The sequence below is a fragment of the Mauremys mutica genome, chromosome 13 (genome assembly GCF_020497125.1).
Source record: "Mauremys mutica isolate MM-2020 ecotype Southern chromosome 13, ASM2049712v1, whole genome shotgun sequence".
Classification (NCBI taxonomy): Eukaryota; Metazoa; Chordata; order Testudines; family Geoemydidae; genus Mauremys; species Mauremys mutica.
Window position 1 is genome coordinate 23083350 of NC_059084.1, and position 17839 is coordinate 23101188.

Genomic DNA, 17839 nt, shown 5'->3' on the forward strand with positions numbered 1-17839 from the left:
CAAATGCAGTTTAAATATTTGTATCAAATGATTTGACTGATTGCATTGCCCAAGAGAAATTAATGACTTTAGTGGTCAGCATATGTCCCAGTTTTACTTAACTTTGTGTAATCTGCTGCTTTGTTATGTTTGTTTGTGTTTAATATCTACATATACTATATGTAATATACAGTGATTGGAACTGATCCTTAAATAATTAATTTGGTAGTACTATGTGCACATTCAGAAGACAACCCATGATTCAATTGTTTGTGGTCAAAGACCCTTTCATAGACTCATAGACTTTAAGGTCAGAAGCAACCATTATGATCATCTAGTCTGACCTCCTGCACAACGCAGGCCACAGAATCTCACCCACCCACTCATGTAACAAACCCCTAACCTATGTCTGAGTTATTGAAGTCCTCAAATCGTGACTTAAAGACCTCAAGGTGCAGAGAATCCTCCAGCAAGTGACCCGGGCCCCAAGCTGCAGAGGAAGGCGAAAAACCTCCAGGGCCTTTGTCAATCTGCCCTGGAGGAAAATTCCTTCCTGACTCCAAATATGGCAATCAGTTAAACCCTGAGCATGTGGGCTAGAAAGTTAGAGGGGGAAAGAGAGTTTCCTTTCCTTTACCCAGAATACTTTTACTCTAAATAGAAGGGATTATTCATTAAGCACTCAAACATAAGAGTGAATTACTTGGGGCTAGTTTGTGCGACACATTCTCTTCAGTGGGGCTATTTTTGTTAGAATATCTAATCCTTACTCAGTTTGGTAAGCAGTATTTAGTCCTTACATTGTTATCATTTATTTATTAAATAAAAAAAATCTTTACAATTTCTACTTTTGCTATAATTTGAGGGACCAGTATTTCTAATTACCTTTCTGAACTGTGCCCTGAGGATTTGACTGAAAAAATCCACATTGCACAAATGCTCCCTGGAGTGTGCCACAGAGACCTGGGATTTGTGAGCACAGCTGAGTGCTCTTGCACATTTGCCATGGATAGTTTAAGAGGTTGCTATGAAAATTTGTTCCAAGTGTGGAAAAAGTCTCAGAGGAGTACTGGGACTGTGTTTAAGCAACCTGTGGTGATGGAGTATGTTATAGGGTGAGACCACCAAATTCCCATTTGCTTGCAACCCACTGCAGGTGTGTGGAGTTAAATAAGCTAGTACCCTGATTTACTGAGCCACCTGGCCACTCTGACTTTATATTTTCAATGGAAAATATTTCATTATTTGGAGCTCTTTGTCCTCCAGATCTGTGTTGCACCAGAAACTGCACAATAAGATGTCCAAGATAATGACTTGGATGTGTGCTGTACTGGATTTGTATATTCAGCTGAATGTCCTTTTACTTAACTTGTGACTTTTTATTGCTCCAATCAGAGCAGTATTCACTTTCTTGCAATTCTGCACAAAAGGTAGAAATGCGGTGTGTAGTTCCTCTTAATCATCTCATCCGTTCAGCCTGTTGAAGTAAGCTATCAAAGGCTGAATTCCATTTCCAGCGGCAGGAATTAAGTTTCTTTAGGGGTTATGGTTTACCACACACAAGTACGCTATATTGCTTCATTCAGATTAGACTTGCATAGATTTAATTGAACTATGTTGCTCTTGGGGTTTTCCTGTGCTGTTTGATATCACGTTATTGGGAACTCAAGCTACAATAAAAAAAATCTCCAAACGTTGAGTGGAAAAACAGTTGCATCAGAAAAATAAAATGTTACATATGAGATGATACATTCTATGAGTTTTTCTGAAAGTGGGAGTTGGAAGTTACTAATTAATCCTTTAGAGCCAGCTGGGATATTATGGAGGCATTGGTAGTATCTCTACCAATGGAAATAAGGTGGAAACTTAACAGTGATTATAATTTACCATTGGAACAACTTACCAAAGGTTGTGGTGAATTCTCCACCACTGGCAATTTTTAAATCAAGGTTGGATGTTTTTCTAAAACATATTTTCTAGGAATTATTTTTGGGATGTTCTCTGGCCTGTGTTATCCAGGAGATCAGACTAGATGATCGTAGTAGTCCCTTCTGACCTTGGAATCTCTGATCTATAGCTAAAGTTGGATTCAGTTTTTCACTTAAAATAGACATGAAATCACAATGACATCATTGTCTCTAAGGGTAGAGATTTAGTCCTGGACTGAGACATTTGGCTTAGAACTTAAGTAACGTGTACAGTAACTGTGCTTCCCTGGGAAAGAATCGTCACCAAGAAGTAAAGCCCTGCTGTAGCAGATAGTGTGCTAAAGTTAACAGAAAATCACCTCCTATTCAGCATATCTCCTAAAATGAGCAGGAGAGCAGCTAATGCGGGATCAAAGAGACATTAAACTGTTGTTAACCCTAGCCTGGAGAGGAAGAGGGTGAGCAGACAACAGTGACTGGACACTGTGAATGCTTCAAGGGCTGTCTGTTTCTTCCAGGCCAGGAGCAGGGGTGTCTGGGTTGAGTAGAATTTACAAGGACTTTCAAGGAAATAAAGTTTAGGTAAGACCTAGGCGAACAGCTCTGTAGTGGGGCTCTGCCCCAAAGCATGTCCTCTTGTATCTCTGCAGGTGCATTTTGCTCAGCATCCGCTCAGGTTCTTTCAGTCAATTACCCATGCCACATTGGTTCAAAACACATGTGTCCTTTGTTGAGGGCCTAGTTCATTAACTCTTTCCACAGAGTGTAAACTAACCTCTTTAGCTGCTCAAGTTTATGCCCACTGTGGGTCAGTATTAAGACTCCTGGTAGGCTTTCCTTGCACCAGCCCTCCTCCCAGAGCTGAGTTTTACTTCTGAGAATCCCTGTCTCTTAAAACAGGAATCTCCAGTTTTCCTCCTTGGAGCTAGAGTTGTAACTTAGGCTAGCTGTAGAGCCTCAGACAGGTCTTCCTACTGCTGTGTCTCTTCCCCAATTAGGGCTTTCACCTTCCATCTAGGAGAATGCAGCAAACAGACCTTCTGCAGAAGCAGCAAAGAATCCTGTGGCACCTTATAGACTAACAGAAGTTTTGCAGCATGAGCTTTCGTGGGTGAATACCCACTTCTTCGGATGCAAGCATCCGAAGAAGTGGGTATTCACCCACGAAAGCTCATGCTGCAAAACTTCTGTTAGTCTATAAGGTGCCACAGGATTCTTTGCTGCTTCTACAGAACCAGACTAACACGGCTACCCCTCTGATACTTGAGACCTTCTGCAGGCATTTCTCCCTAATATAAAAGATGAAGCAACATATATGCTGGTCCTCTTCTCAAAGCTCATTCTGGTTGGCTGGGAGAGTGTGGAACATTGCCCCATCCACTCTGTAAGGATCCTGATCATGGGCCTTTAAAGAAACAATACTGGGTTTTCCTTCCAAGCACTACGTATTCCTGGGACCGCTTCTGCTCTACCAATGCCTTCTATTTCCTAGGTCCTTCCTTACTCCTAAACTCTTGAAGGGGCCACACTTTGTGGGTGAATACATAAATTGTGTTTTGAAGAGGCTGTTTGTGAGTCGCTTTAATCAGCTACTGGTCATAGGCTCCTGGAGGGAAAATTGTTCACAGGTGCCAGGTGGAGTTGGACCTATCATGTTATTGAGGTTGGTAAATAGGGGGACTGCAGCCCAAAGATCTGGTCAGAGTGGTAAGACCACCTGCTTCCATCCAGAGAGGTGTGAGGGTAGCAAAACTGGTCACCAGAGGGGTGTACTGAGAGAGATAAAAGGAGTCTAAAGCACAGCTTACCCTGTAGCCATGACACAGGTAAATGGCTACGAGACTCAAGAACCAGGTAGCTACTGGTTCTCGTCTTAATGTCATGTTAGTGTCAGACATTGATGGGACAGATGCTACGATTTCAACATGCTATGGGCCAAACTCTCAAAAGGGACCCAAACATGCTCTCCAGTTTTACAAGTACAGTGACTTGCAGGTGTGAATGTTAGTTTTCAGAATGTTAGCTGCCTGCTTCAGTGACTTGCAAAAGCACTTGTAGTAGGCCATGTTTTGAGTTTAGGCAGTTAAACATAATTTCAGTGATACCAAGTAATATTTTTATTTACTTCTGCAGGCACTATTGCCATATACTACCAGCTTCCAGGCATTCCACTGAGTAATATGAACAGGTCTCCTGGCAAGAAGACCTTAGCAGCTCATTGGCCTCTCAGATACCTCCAGGTGGTATATAGGGTGCACCAGTGCAAAGAGGACAGTATGGAGAGGTTTAAAGGGGTTCTGTAAAGGAGGTTTTAGACCCAACATGTTAACCTATATTAAGGTAGTGGGGAATATTCTCCAAATATGACATTTTTAAAAAGCCAGTCAAAGCACCAGTCTGATCCAGAATTTTTAGTTAAAAAAAAAATATCCTTAAAGGCAACTTCATACAGTCAAACATCGCAATAATGCGCCCCGCCATAACGTGAAATCGCATATAACGCGATCATAAGCTGGCTCCCCTTTAAGGCCTAATACCAGTGGTCCCCAATACCATGGCGCCCGCTGGGACATTGATGTGCCCCCGCCTAGCCCCCAGCAGGGGATAGTGAGCACCGCGCCTGCCGGGGACAGTGAGCACCGGCACCTGCACTCTTAGAGTTCTCTGTCCCCGGCAGACGCGGGGCCGCTGCTTCTCTTCCCTGCTGGGCACTAGGCAGCGCACATCAATGCACCACGTTGGGGACCACTGACTTAAACTGACCAGCTTGAAACCCTGCTATACCGCAACCCCGCATTTATCGCGATGGAAATTTTGGACCCCAAACATCACGTTATAGAGGGGTTTCACTGTATGTGATGTCCAAGTGATACATTTGATGTGCCTTTGTTTTCTGTGCAGCAGTAGTTAACTCCCTGTACATATTAGTCCTAGAGCAGGGCCAGTATCTATGATGGTGTTGATATACAGTACAAGAAAGAAAGAAAGCCATGCCTATTTCACACATGGAAGCATACTCCTAACTCCTGTGAGCATCTGTTGCAGTTATGGTACACATATGTATAGAAAGAAAAACATATCTAGAGTGTCCACTGTCCAAATATTTCTGTGGTCACTCTTGTGTCAGTGACCCTGCATTTGACCTGTATACAGTTTCTGTAATGTTAATCACTTTTGGTGTATATGGAATATCATCAAATTGGGGTGCTGTCAAAGTGTAAATATCAGAACTAGAGATGGGTAGACAGTGGGAAATTATTCACAGCCATTTTTCTTGAGTATTCATTCATTTTTTATTTTTTTTTTATTTCACCCTGATCAAGCAAATAAGGTGCATATTCATGGACATTTGCAACAATGAGTTTATCTTTGCCGGAAGGCTGCATAATGGCTTTTTCTTCAAAAATAATTCCTCTACTTGCATTTGAATATCAGTATTTGCTATTCATCCTAGAAGTAATTGTCCCTTGCTCATAAAGGTTGCATCATCCAATCGGAGCAGGAATTATATTTTGTTACTTAGGTAACCAGACACTCACCACCCTGACTAACAGAAACAAACAGTTATAAGCAGCCTCTGGGCTGAAACATATACAGGATTCAAACTACTACAAACGCCAGATAAATTCACAAATGTCAGTCTGGCATAGTGGATAATTCACAAATGGGGAAAGCCTGCATTTGTTGGATAAACAGTTGGCTATGAGTAGCTTGCCCAGTTCTAGTCACAACACACTCACAATCTTGTATAATTATCTCTTTTTTAAAAATTTTTTTAAAACAAATGACCTTTTTTTTGTTTTCATTTAATTGAACAGACAAGTCAGGAATTCAGCTGGCAGTGGCACTCCTCTGCCAGTATTTTACAAAGAATAGAAACGCTGACCGCTGCTCTGTTTTGTTCAACAGATGGTGTAACATCAACAACAACAACAAAAAAGGAGATAGTTAATGTCACTGTAGCCATTGACGTTGGTTCACCAAGATCCTGCTTCCATATGTGCAGATGAAAAGGAATGCAAAGCATTTGCAAACCGATTCATTACAAGAGTCTGTGGCGCAATATGGCATGGAAAGCCAATCTGGCATGGATAACGGGGCAGACTGCAGACTTTTTAATGCTTAAATGCTTTTCTGTGCAAGTTGTTTCTCTCAGCAGAGAGAATCAATACAGACTGTTCCGACCAGGAAAGATACACATAATTTATTCATCTTTCCAGGTGTGGGCTCCTTCTAGCCAAGGACATCAATGCCTCTATAAAATCTGAAGTGGCTACGAGCTATGTTTGTTCTTTGCACTCATTGTGACAAGCAGAAGGATGGAAGCCTGGAGGAAGAAGAAAAGCAGCTGTCAGCAGAGAGCATAGAACTAGCAGGAGTATTCAGGTGGCTGAAGCATTTCTAATGCCTTACCACATGCTTTATGTTATTATATCAGAGTATTTATCAAGATAGAAGGGCCCAGGGTTTTTTTTTTTCCCCCTAAGTCTCCTTTGAGCTGCATCTGTGGTACAAACCAGACTTGCATTCCATACCAGCAGAGGGGGCATGATGGCGCAGAGCTGGAGGACAGTGTGCTCTGAAGTCTCTGGCATATGGCTCCGGCCAGTGTAAATTAGAGCAGTCACACACCTGTTCTAATTTACAACAGGGGCCAGTTTGAGCCCAGGATCGAGCATGGTGGAAAAGCAGTTTGGAAATGCCTTTACCACTCCACATTCACCAAGTATGAACACAGTGCATGTGAGGATGCAGCCCTAGGTATTGGAGAGGGACCACATTAACATATGACTTGTGTAGGGCAAAATGCTGAGGAACAATCTGGTGTATTAATTTGGTTGGAATAAATAGACTCAAAGAGTTAAAGACCCTATCACTGTACAGGACTACACAGTTCAACGTGGTTGGGATTTTGGGTATAGAAACCTTGACCTGCTTAGAATCATAGAATATCAGGGTTGGAAGGGACCTCAGGAGGTCATCTAGTCCAACCCCCTGCTCAAAGCAGGACCAATCCCCAACTAAATCATCCCAGCCAGGACTTTGTCAAACCTGACCTTTAAAAACCTCTAAGGAAGGAGATTCTACCACCTCCCTAGGTAACCCATTCCAGTGCTTCACCACTCTCCTAGTGAAAAAGTTTTTCCTAATATCTAACCTAAACCTTCCCCACTGCAACTTGAGACCATTACTCCTTGTTCTTTCATCTGCTACCAGTGAGAACAGTCTAGATCCATCCTCTTTGCAACCGTCTTCCAGGTAGTTGAAAGCAGCTATCAAATCCTCCCTCATTCTTCTCTTCTGCAGACTAAACAATCCCAGTTCCCTCAGCCTCTCCTCATAAGTCATGTGCTCCAGCCCTCTAATAACTTTTGTTGCCCTCCGCTGAACTCTTTCCAATTTTTCCACATCCTTCTTGTAGTGTGGAGCCCAAAACTGGACACAGTACTCCAGATGAGGCCTCACCAATGTTGAATAGAGGGGAATAATCACATCCCTCGATCTGCTGGCAAAGCCCCTACTTATACAGCCCAAAATTCCATTAGCTTTCTTGGCAACAAGGGCACACTGTTGACTCATATCCAGCTTCTCATCCACTGTAACCCCTAGGTCCTTTCCTGCAGAACTGCTGCCTAGCCATTCGGTCCCTAGTTTGTAGCAGTGCATGGGATTCTTCCGTCCTAAGAGCAGAACTCTGCACTTGTCCTTGTTGAACCTCATCAGATTTCTTTTGGCCCAATCCTGTAATTTGTCTAGGTCCCTCTGTATCCTATCCCTACCGTCCAGCGTATCTACCACTCCTCCCAGTTTAGTGTCATCTGCAAACTTGCTGAGGGTACAGTCCACGCCATCCTCCAGATCATTAATGAAGATATTGAACAAAACTGGCCCCAGGACTGATCCTTGGGGCACTCTGCTTGATACCGTCTGCCAGCTAGACATGAAGCTTAGCTCCATAACAATTGCCATTAAAAAAATTATTAAAGATACCTTTCAATAAAGATACACCAAAAGAAGAAAACCTGTTAGAGCATTTAAAATGTAAAGTATTAAGTAAGGCTTTTCTTTTAACAATATTCCTTATTCCTTTTAGCTGTAGAATTATGAGAAGGGAAAATCCTCTGTTTGACAGTCTTTTAGATGGTATTAACTGAGATTTTGGGGTAAAAAAGAAAGTAATTTGAGATGGACAGGAGCTGTTGTTGATTTGTCTTCAAGAAAATGGGATTGGACTTTAACAACAACAAGACAAACACACACAAGGGGACAAAAATTTAGCGAAGAGAGAAAATGTAGTTTCTGTGTTTGGTGCTGACCCTTACTTGTAGCTTCCTGCTGGAGAAACTTTGCGACCTGGCAAACTTGTACCAACATCGGGCTGTTTAGGACATTGCTTTATCAGCCTTTTTGGTCAAGGACTCATAGCAGTGTTGCAAAATATGCAGTCTTGGATGGCTAAGCCAAACTGTTTACTGAACAAGAGAAAAAAGAGAGAAAATCAGGTGAGGAAGACACACAAGGGAGGGGGTGATAGCATGAACCCAAGTCTCACATTCTGGGTGCTGTGTGAGACCTAGCTTAAGCCAGTGGAAGTGGTGGTTTCACTGGTTTCCTCTTTCTGATCCAGTGTGGTCAGGATGCCTTTTAATATCAGGATGGATGGTGTTATGGTGGATCCTGAAGTATCAGAAGATGGTGACAGACATGATGGTGAAGCTCACTCCCTCCATTCAGCTCATCTCTACCATTTTGACCCCCTCCCCCGCAGCAACTTTTTTAAAGACCCCAAAAGGGGTCTTCCCTTCATCGCTCGCTCTTATTTCCGACACACCAATTTTGATTCTTTAATTTTTTATTCTGTTCTCCTTTTGTTTACTAGACATGATTTTAGTACAGTCCTCGGGATGTATCGATTAACCTTTTACTTTGGACTAATTCAGTTTTTTTGCAACTTTTGCTGATTTTTATAAACAATTTTACATAACTGCTAAATTGGACTTCTGTTACTTTGGACAACTTGGAGCCCAGGTCTCTGTGCAACAAATCCCACATATGATGTTAGAATTGGTGTATTGATATTCCAGTGGCATCCTTGACCAGGATATTCTATTGCTAATCTAAAGCAGCTTTGTTGCCACTATTACTAACAGCCCTGTTCTCCAAATATGTAAAAATCCCCATAAACACAACAAGACCAACATCTATACCTACACAAACCTTCACTGCAGCACATACTTGAAAAAAAAAACCAATACCAATACTCATACTAATTATGCCTGTAAATTCAACCCTGGGGTAATGTGCATGGGCAATTCTGACTCTCGAACACTGGTCCTGCCACACAGTCTCCATTATTTAAGGCACCAGAAATGTACACTAGGTGTAAATGTACATTTAGGGCAACTGTACACTGCATCACCTAGCTTACGGTCAGTGAAGTTCCCATGTACTGTTGGATGATTTTAGGTGGAAGAGACAGTGTTTTGTGGTGAACGTGTTGTCTGTTTGCTTGCTATTTTTAGGGCATTTACTGATAGCGGAAAGGCTGTCCCCTTAAATGATGTACCAGCACAATAAACCATCAGGGAAACATCTCTAACTGCATATTAGAGGAAAGGAAATGCTGAAGTTTATGGGGATCCAGGTGGCCTTCAGACTCTCTGCTCATTTAAAACATGTTGCAGCAACAAATTGTCCAGTGCTGCATCTTCAGAAAGGTGGCAAATCTATGCTGAATACTCAGTAACTACTCAGTTTCTCTCTCTTAGGAATACCACTCTCTAATTGCACATAAGGGATATAAATCCTCATGTTTCAGATGGTACCATTAGCCACCTTGCTTTAAGAAAAAATGTCTTCCTAAGAGCAATTTATTCTATGTTTGTTATAAAGTTTCTTGTACTTTCTTTGGAAGTATCCGGGATTGATCATTTCCATTGGTCTAATCTGGTATGGCAATTCCTGTGTTACCACATTAATGTAGGTAGAGTGTAACTGTAGCAGCTTTAAATGGAGTAAAAATAATTCTCACCTGGTCTTAATACTCACCCCGTCTTTTTCTCATATACATTGCATTTAAACCTTTGCAGCTTACAGAAGAATAAAGTTATCAGGGGACTTCCAGGAATGGACACCAATGGTGTGTCCTTCAGCTTTGTGATTTATACGTTATAATCTGAGGGACTTGCATTGCTAAAATGACAAGCTTTGTGCCTAATGCATGAAATAGTTTTAACATTTCAGGTAACTAAAAGCTCTGTATCTCAGCTTTCCATATCTGGAGAGGCCCACATCCCCCCAGACGAGGGTACGCACTCCTACCACGTTTAGAAGGTAAGAGTGGAAATTAGAAAGAGAACTGTAGGCTCTATTTTTTTTTCTGCATGCAAACCTGAACACACTTCAGTTTCCCCCTAGAAACAGACAGACGTTTAGTTCACTAGAATGCATTGATTCAAAAATATAAGTTGTGTAATGCACTCTTTTAGAGTGGTCTTTGTGCAATTTATGTCATGCACAGTGTCTGTCTTTCAGTGTCTTTATTTCCTCCTTTTTTGAATAATTTGTGGTCCACTTCTGTTTTGATACCAGATACATAAGTAAAGAAAGTGGATATTTTTATGTGTGTGAGCCCTGTAGCTAGAATTTTATAAATCCTCTTAGATTTCCTCTACATTGTATCCTTACGTGCCTATACAGCACCAGGAATATCAGTGGTATTAAATATTAATATCAGCACAGTTGAGTATAGATTTAGGATTTGATTTTGAAAAATGCACTCTAATTTTACAAGTGCAAATATGCACTTACAAGTAATTGGTTTATTTTTGCACATATTTTGAGCACAATTGGTGGGATTTTTGCCATCTAATTATCTGATTATGTGTATTAATTGGGCATATGGCCGAACCCTATCATGCTCCATTTGCCCCCCAATTAACTGAAGGAGCAGAAATGTGGAGACAACTGACCACAGCGTCAATTTTTTGTGCTTGCAAAACTAGAACTGGGTTGAAGACCTCTGCATAATTGAAATAGAATAGAAGCCATATTTAAAGATAATTCTTGTCCTGCTCTAAATAGTATTTGGCAAAGGCTTTGGGTCAGTGTGGCTAGAACCACAGGAAGTACACCCCTGCAATCAGTTCTGAGTTCCATCCCAGCATCAGTGCATGTGCATTGTCTGACTGCCTAGATATTTATTCTACCTCTTTGTGAAATGTGGTGGAGCTTTCCAGTTACTGGTACCTGTGTTTTCCAGCTTCCTGAATGTTTGATCTCTAACATTGATATATTTATGAAGTGGACCCGTCATCCTTTTGGGTTCCTAAACCAGATAAACAGCAGTTGGGTTGAGGAAATGTGTTTTACACTGAACAAATACTAAGTGGAAGTATGTAGGAGAAACTAAGTACTCTAATGACCCAGATAATTCAGATAAGATTAAGGATATACCACTTGGTAGAAACCTGGGTCTTGCATAGTAATTTGATGGGCAAACTGCTGCATGTGGAGTCTAAACCATTCTGCAAACAATATATCTGTACTCTGCTGTTCCTCCAAATTAGTCCCCCTGATATTAGCTGTGAGACAGGAGAATAAAAACTGTTTAACAGGGGAAAAATTACCTCTGTCTTTGTTCAGTTCCTGAACACTGAGCTGACTAAAAAGTCTGCATGGCTGCTTAAAATAAAATTGTTCTAATGCTGGATCTGAAATTTGTAGGAAGAGATTAGAATATCATAAAAAGTCTGAAGAGATCTGGGAAAATCTTTTTTGGTGTTGTATTTAGAGTGTACAACACTTTAAGACCAGGTCTAATAAGGAAGTCCATGTTGAAAATACAACCCCAGTGAATGTTACCAGCCTTTTTAGTGGAATATTCTGAGCCTTTGCCATACCAAGAAGAAGCATAATTGGATGTGCTCTAAGCACGAGCCTCAAGCAGCGAGTGTTTAAAATGGAACGATGCATTTTAAATGGACTGCCTGTAGGTTTGGAAATTGGATTTTTCCTCACAGTATAAGGAGGCAAATTTACAAAGTAAATTGTGAAAAGGAGCCTGCTCAAATTCTATCCCTCCAGTGGCTTGTATCATGATGCCCCATATGGCAAAAGTAATAAACGAAATGAAGGGAGAAGAGCTTTGGTTTTTTAAATGTAAAAATTACATTTATATCTACAACCAACAGTGATCCACCCTGAGTAAATCCCCTACTCAACCACTGATAGTGTTGTGTTTTTATAGAGCCATTCAGGGGTTATGATTTAGAACATTAATATTTCAATTATACTAGACAAAGCATCTCTCAGCATGTTGTGTATAATATTTGAGTGTATTGTGAACAATGTAGCTGATTGCTCACAGAAAGGGAATTTTCCATCCATATACAGAACATCATTGCCTGGTTAGCTATGGGTATTGTATTGGGTTTATTTTATCCACCTTCCTGGGAAGTTCAAAGGATCAGTGACCTGGTTCAGGGAGCAGGTTCCTTGTTCCTATGCAGCCTGCCACTTCATAAAATAACTCTATTAACTGAAGATAGCATATGTTTCCTTATGTTGTCTTTGTAGGAAACATTTGAATTGTCCCAAACGCTGGATTGTGTCACCACTGAATCTGACAGGCTGATTGTTAAGGTGGATGTGATACAGCATCCTATTATTATTATCCACTCACATTCATTTAGGGCCTGTGTGATGGGTGAGGTGGAATAAAGGCGTTATCACAATCAATCTGGAATGATTGCATTCCTCAAGGGCCAAAGCCATGAATCAGCTATGCAGGAAATCCCAAACCAGTGCCTATAAAGCGTCTAAGAAACAACACTTTACCATATTCTCAATGTGCCACAGATGCTGCAAGGAGTTGGGCAGGGGAGAGGAACAACAAAACAAAACATCACCTTTAGGAATTGTTTAGGTTTAAATTTTCTAATTTGGGGTTTATTATACCTTCCTCCACCTGTTGTTAAACCTGGTTCCTTATTCCCCCCAGCAATTCTGGTGCTGACAGCAAGGATCCTGGCCCTAATGTGATAATGTAGCTGGAGCTTTGTTATTAGCAATTAACAAACCTGATAAAGTGGACACCATTTAAAAGGTCAACACTAGTCTTTTTAGAGTCCTCGGTTAGTTCTCTAAACTGTGTGACTAACAGGAAATACTTGGGTGGACAATCTATGGTTATACAATGGCTAACTCTTTACTGGTGACCAATCTACATGTATCTCTAACCAATTCCCAATCAATAAAATGATTTGAAATGAATGTATTTAATTGACAGACACTAGCTACATCATGAAATCTAATTGTCTCAAATATACATTCAATTCTCATCATTTCCTCTGACTTCTTGTCTCCAAGGCTGCCTTGTTGCATGTGATCAGAAAATGAAAGCAGTGCTAAGTCTGGCTTAAGATATGGATGTGGGACATTCTGAGCGGCTTTCCCTAGGCAAAGGTGGTTCAGGTTAAAGTAACCTGCTGATGCTAGTGTTACCTATCTTCTGCGGAGAGCAGGAAATATTGCTGAACAGAGATATTTGACAAATGCTTTAAAGATTTTGGTTTTTTAATCTGAATTTTGCTGGATAGCTTTTGCATGAAGAAGTCTCAAGGCTATAATTACTCTGGGGAAATATCAGCAAATCCATCTGTATGATTTACATTTTTTAATAAATAAAGCTATATTTGCGCTACATTATACTAACAAGTTGGGTATCTTTTTTGTTTAATATTTGGTTTAAAATGGAGAGGACAACTTCAAAATGTTAAAGGAACTAATGTCAGCAATTTACAGATTCCATCAGCAACAGTAGAGGTAGGATATTAAAGAAACCCAGTCTCCCTTCACATGTAGAGAGAATGTGATCTCAGTGTAAATCTGGAGTAACTCCACTGAGGTCCAGTGATTCCAGAACTCTTGCATCTTCAGAACTGGACCGGAAACCTTGTAAACAGGATACCCAATTTTCTGCTTCCACTTCTAGCTGGGACCCAAAATGAAAAGCCAAACAAAATCTTTCCCAACTTGTCAGAGCCCCGATCAGTTGTTTGAATAGGGTTCCAGAAGTGGACAAATATTCAAGATTGGGGAGGTGGGACTTAATTGGGACTAATGATAAATTATTTGTTCCCCTGGTGTCAAATTTACAATAATATGTTACATGAGAGCCTAACTCCAAAATCTGAGTCAGAATATCTTTGGCCGTGGGAGCTATCTGCAATGCAGACATGGATTTCACAGGTAGCTTCTGATTTTTTTATAACAGGATAACAAAACTCTAGATTTGAAAACTTTAAGGGGAGTTGAAATCTGAATCCCAGTCTAGACTTTACCACTAAGGCTTCTCTGTAACACAAGCGTATGAGTAAATGGAAAGATTGCTGCCAGAGATTCAGAAAGTTAGTCATGGTCTACATGAATTATTGATGTTTTCTAATTAATCAGAAACAAAACATATACAATGAATACTAGTTTATTCGAAGAATGTAAAGGATGTGTTTTACTCAAATATAGTTAATCCTGGTGGGGAACACTTGGATTTCTCTCATTTGGCATCACTCTGGAACTAATGGGAGCTTTATCAGTTGGTTTCAATGAGAGCAGGAGCAGGCTCCGAGAAAGCCATTCCCTGTGAGTATTTTAGTTTGAGCTCATTCTACTCAAACTGTTTATGAACTTGTCTCAAATGCAGCATCTCATAAAATAGTGGGGAAAAGTCTGACTACATGATTGCTTTCCTTGGGATACCCCCCTGCCCATTCCTTTTTTGAATCTGTCGTAATTCTGATTCCAAAAACACTACTGAAGTTCTTGAGTTTACCCGTTAGCCATCTTTCATTCTTATCTTTAATTACCTCAAAACCCCACTCAAGTATTCTGTAGTTTAAATTGTTATGAAACATCATAGTTGGAATTATAATGTTTGTGCCAGAGCGTACAATGAATATGGATCATCAAATATTTCTTATCTGATTGTGATTAAAATGTATAACCTCCAAAAGATGTCTAACAACTGTTTATTAAATGAGTAAGTGTCCAGACAGCGAGCGTCTTACCACTGGCTTCAGTGGAAGCGGAATTGGGCCTGTACAATAACTTTGACCAGGGTCCCAGGGGGGCCACACTGAAATTGCTCAATTAGGACAAACTGCAAAGAATGGGGCAGACAATCCCCAGAACTGATGGTTATTCTAATACTTAGATCCCACCAAGTTAGTGACAAAACAGCTTCTACAATACCTTACTGGTTACACAGAAGCCAAAACACAGTTCCCTTAAAGCAACCCAGACTATGGGCTTCCACCCAGACAGCCAAGTCAAATGTAATGAGGATTATTGAAAATCTTGTTTCTCATATAAAAGGTTCTACCAACCACGAAAGATTGGACACTTTACCCACCAAGTTAACGAATATGCCAGATTTTACCTAAAAACATGCTTACGGCCCCTCCTTTAGTATATAATAACTAAAGGTTTATTTATAAAAAGAAAGAGGTGAGAGTTAAAATTGGTTAAAGGAATCAAATACATACAATAATTACAAACTTCTTGGATCCGTCTTGAAGCAGTGATGGCATAAATTGCATAAATCTGGTTAAGTGTCTGGTTGCTCCCAGTTAATTGGAAGGTCCTAAGTCCCTTAGTTAGAATGCTCCCATTAGTATAAGTCCATAGTCCAGAAATCGGAGCATGAAAGAGACAAAATGGAGATGTTTCCAGGGCCTTTTATAGCTTCTGCCATGTGGAGGGAAACTCATTGTCCCAAACAAAGCCCTTAGCATAGTTTGTGGAAAAAGTACAGACACACAAGATGGAGTTTGTGTCGCAGGGTCTAATCACATGCCCTTACATGCTTTGATGAGTCAGGGCAACCATACCCATACTCTGGCTAGAACATCCTCAGGAAGGTCCATCAAGTCTGGATAAGCTTCTTTCATTTCCATTGTGAGTTAAGTGTTCTTTGATGGGCCATTCAACTTGAATAGTCCCTTCACAATGTGCTGGCCAGACTAGAAGCAAGCTGCCTTGTGGGTGTAACCACAAGCAAATACATTTGAAATACAGGTACGGAGCCAATATTCAAAACTCCAGATACAAAAAGGATACATGCATACAAATAGGATAATCATATTCGGCAAATATAACTTTTCCAAAGACATCTTACATGACATACTTTTTGTACAAGATTTGTTGCAATTATATAACAGTGGTAGCAACAGTGACTTACATGGTCATATTTTAACTAGATAATGTGACAACAATACAAGGGAATCCACACTATGATATGAGATCGAGGCCAGGATTAGATGCCTTGTGTGGCTGATCTAGGAAGCACAAGCTTTTTATCCATCTGTGAGCTAAAGAGCCAGAGCTGCATTAGCTGCTTATGTCCTGAAGCTTCATTCAAGGCTGTAGAGAGCTGCACCGCAAGAGGGACCTCTTGGGAGAGATTTCATGGTCCATAAAGGGTGACTAATGGGAGTTCATTTTGGGGGGAGAGACCTGTATTCTAGCCAAATAAGTGTCATTTGAAATATGAAAATTCAGTCCAAGTGAAGCTGATACAAGAGGATGTAAAGTGAGCTTGAAACGGGGGCTAAGAGGTAATATGAGGAGCAAATGAGACCCAAACATTAAGGCACTCCTAAGTATATTGGAAACATGAAACCCGCAAGAGAATTGGTGGGTCAACAGGACCATCAGGGAATAAGGATCCATGAGCAAGAATATGGATTCTGAAGGAAAGTGAACTGTTATTCATCACTGAGAGTGTTAGTCCTACCCTGGACCTACTCTTTTAAGGCTGTCAGGGTGAGGCACTGTCAGACTGAGGTGTCACGATGTTCTTTAATACAATGGTAAAGAACAGCAAGTCACTGGAACCAGATGTTTTATATGAGTTCTGAAAGAACTTTAAAAGAAGTGGCTGAACTGCTAACTGAGATAAATCATTAATCTGCTGCTAAATGAGAGGGTTGGTGGGTAGTGAATGTTGGCCCTAACTTAAAAAAAAAAAAAAAAAAAAAAGTGTGATCCTGGGAATTGCTAGCCTGTAAATCTTACTTCAGGAGCAGGTGAATTGGTTGAAACACTGTAGTATCATACAATGATATGAAAGACTAACTAGCACAACTTCTGTAAAAGGAAAATCATGCTTCTCTAATCTGCTAAAATTATTTGAATGTCAGTAACATAGTGGATAGAGAACTAATAGATTTATTTTGGACTTCTAGAAAGTCTTTGAAGTCCCTCACAAGAAGCGATTAAACAAAGTAGTCATGGGGTAAAAGGTAAAACTCTGTTCAGGATTAGAAACTGCTTAAGAGACAGCAAACAGTCAGACAGGAAGTAGTCAAATTTTAACCTGGCAAAAGATTAACAGTTGGTGCCATGGAACATCAGCTCCATACTAGAGCTGATGTTTCATACGTTAAACAATGATGTGGGAAAAGATAATCAGCAGTGAGGGGGGAGATTTTGCAGCTAATGCCAAATTACTTGAGAGTTACTCTCAAGTTCCTCAAAGACTTGCATCTCTAGTGCAATAAAAAGCATAAAGGTGTTGATATTGGAAGGAATATGTTGAGCGGCTCGTACACACTGCTAGGTTCTAAATTAACTGCAGCCACTCAGGAAAAAAGATTTATGTGGACAGCTGAGTGAAAATCTCTGTTCAATGCCCAGTGATGTTCAAAAAACAAACAATGTTAGGATCTTCTTATAGAGAGAGGAAAAAAATGGGGCTATTTAATTTGAAAAAGTCTGAGGGAACATTATAAAAATAGGCAAAATTAACATATAGAGAAGGCAAATTGGGTACACCTGTTTATGTATCATACTAAAACAAGGGGATAGACCATGGATCTGAAAGGCTACAGATTTAAAGCCAGCTAAAAAAAATACTTTTTCATAGCACATAC

General features: G+C 40.4%; 1 protein-coding gene across 5 annotated transcripts in view; it reads left to right on the plus strand.

Annotated features, from left to right (window-relative positions):
* The window catches only part of PTPRT (protein tyrosine phosphatase receptor type T), a 709404-nt gene that overhangs the window by 218920 nt on the left and 472645 nt on the right, over positions 1-17839 (plus strand). For 2 of the 5 annotated variants that reach the window (XM_044985249.1, XM_044985250.1), the window contains exon 2: positions 5817-6293. The exons of the other annotated variants lie outside the window; for them this stretch is intronic. The gene's annotated coding sequence lies outside the window, so the exon portion shown is untranslated. The remainder of the gene's footprint in view (positions 1-5816; positions 6294-17839) is intronic. 5 annotated transcript variants of the gene reach the window in all.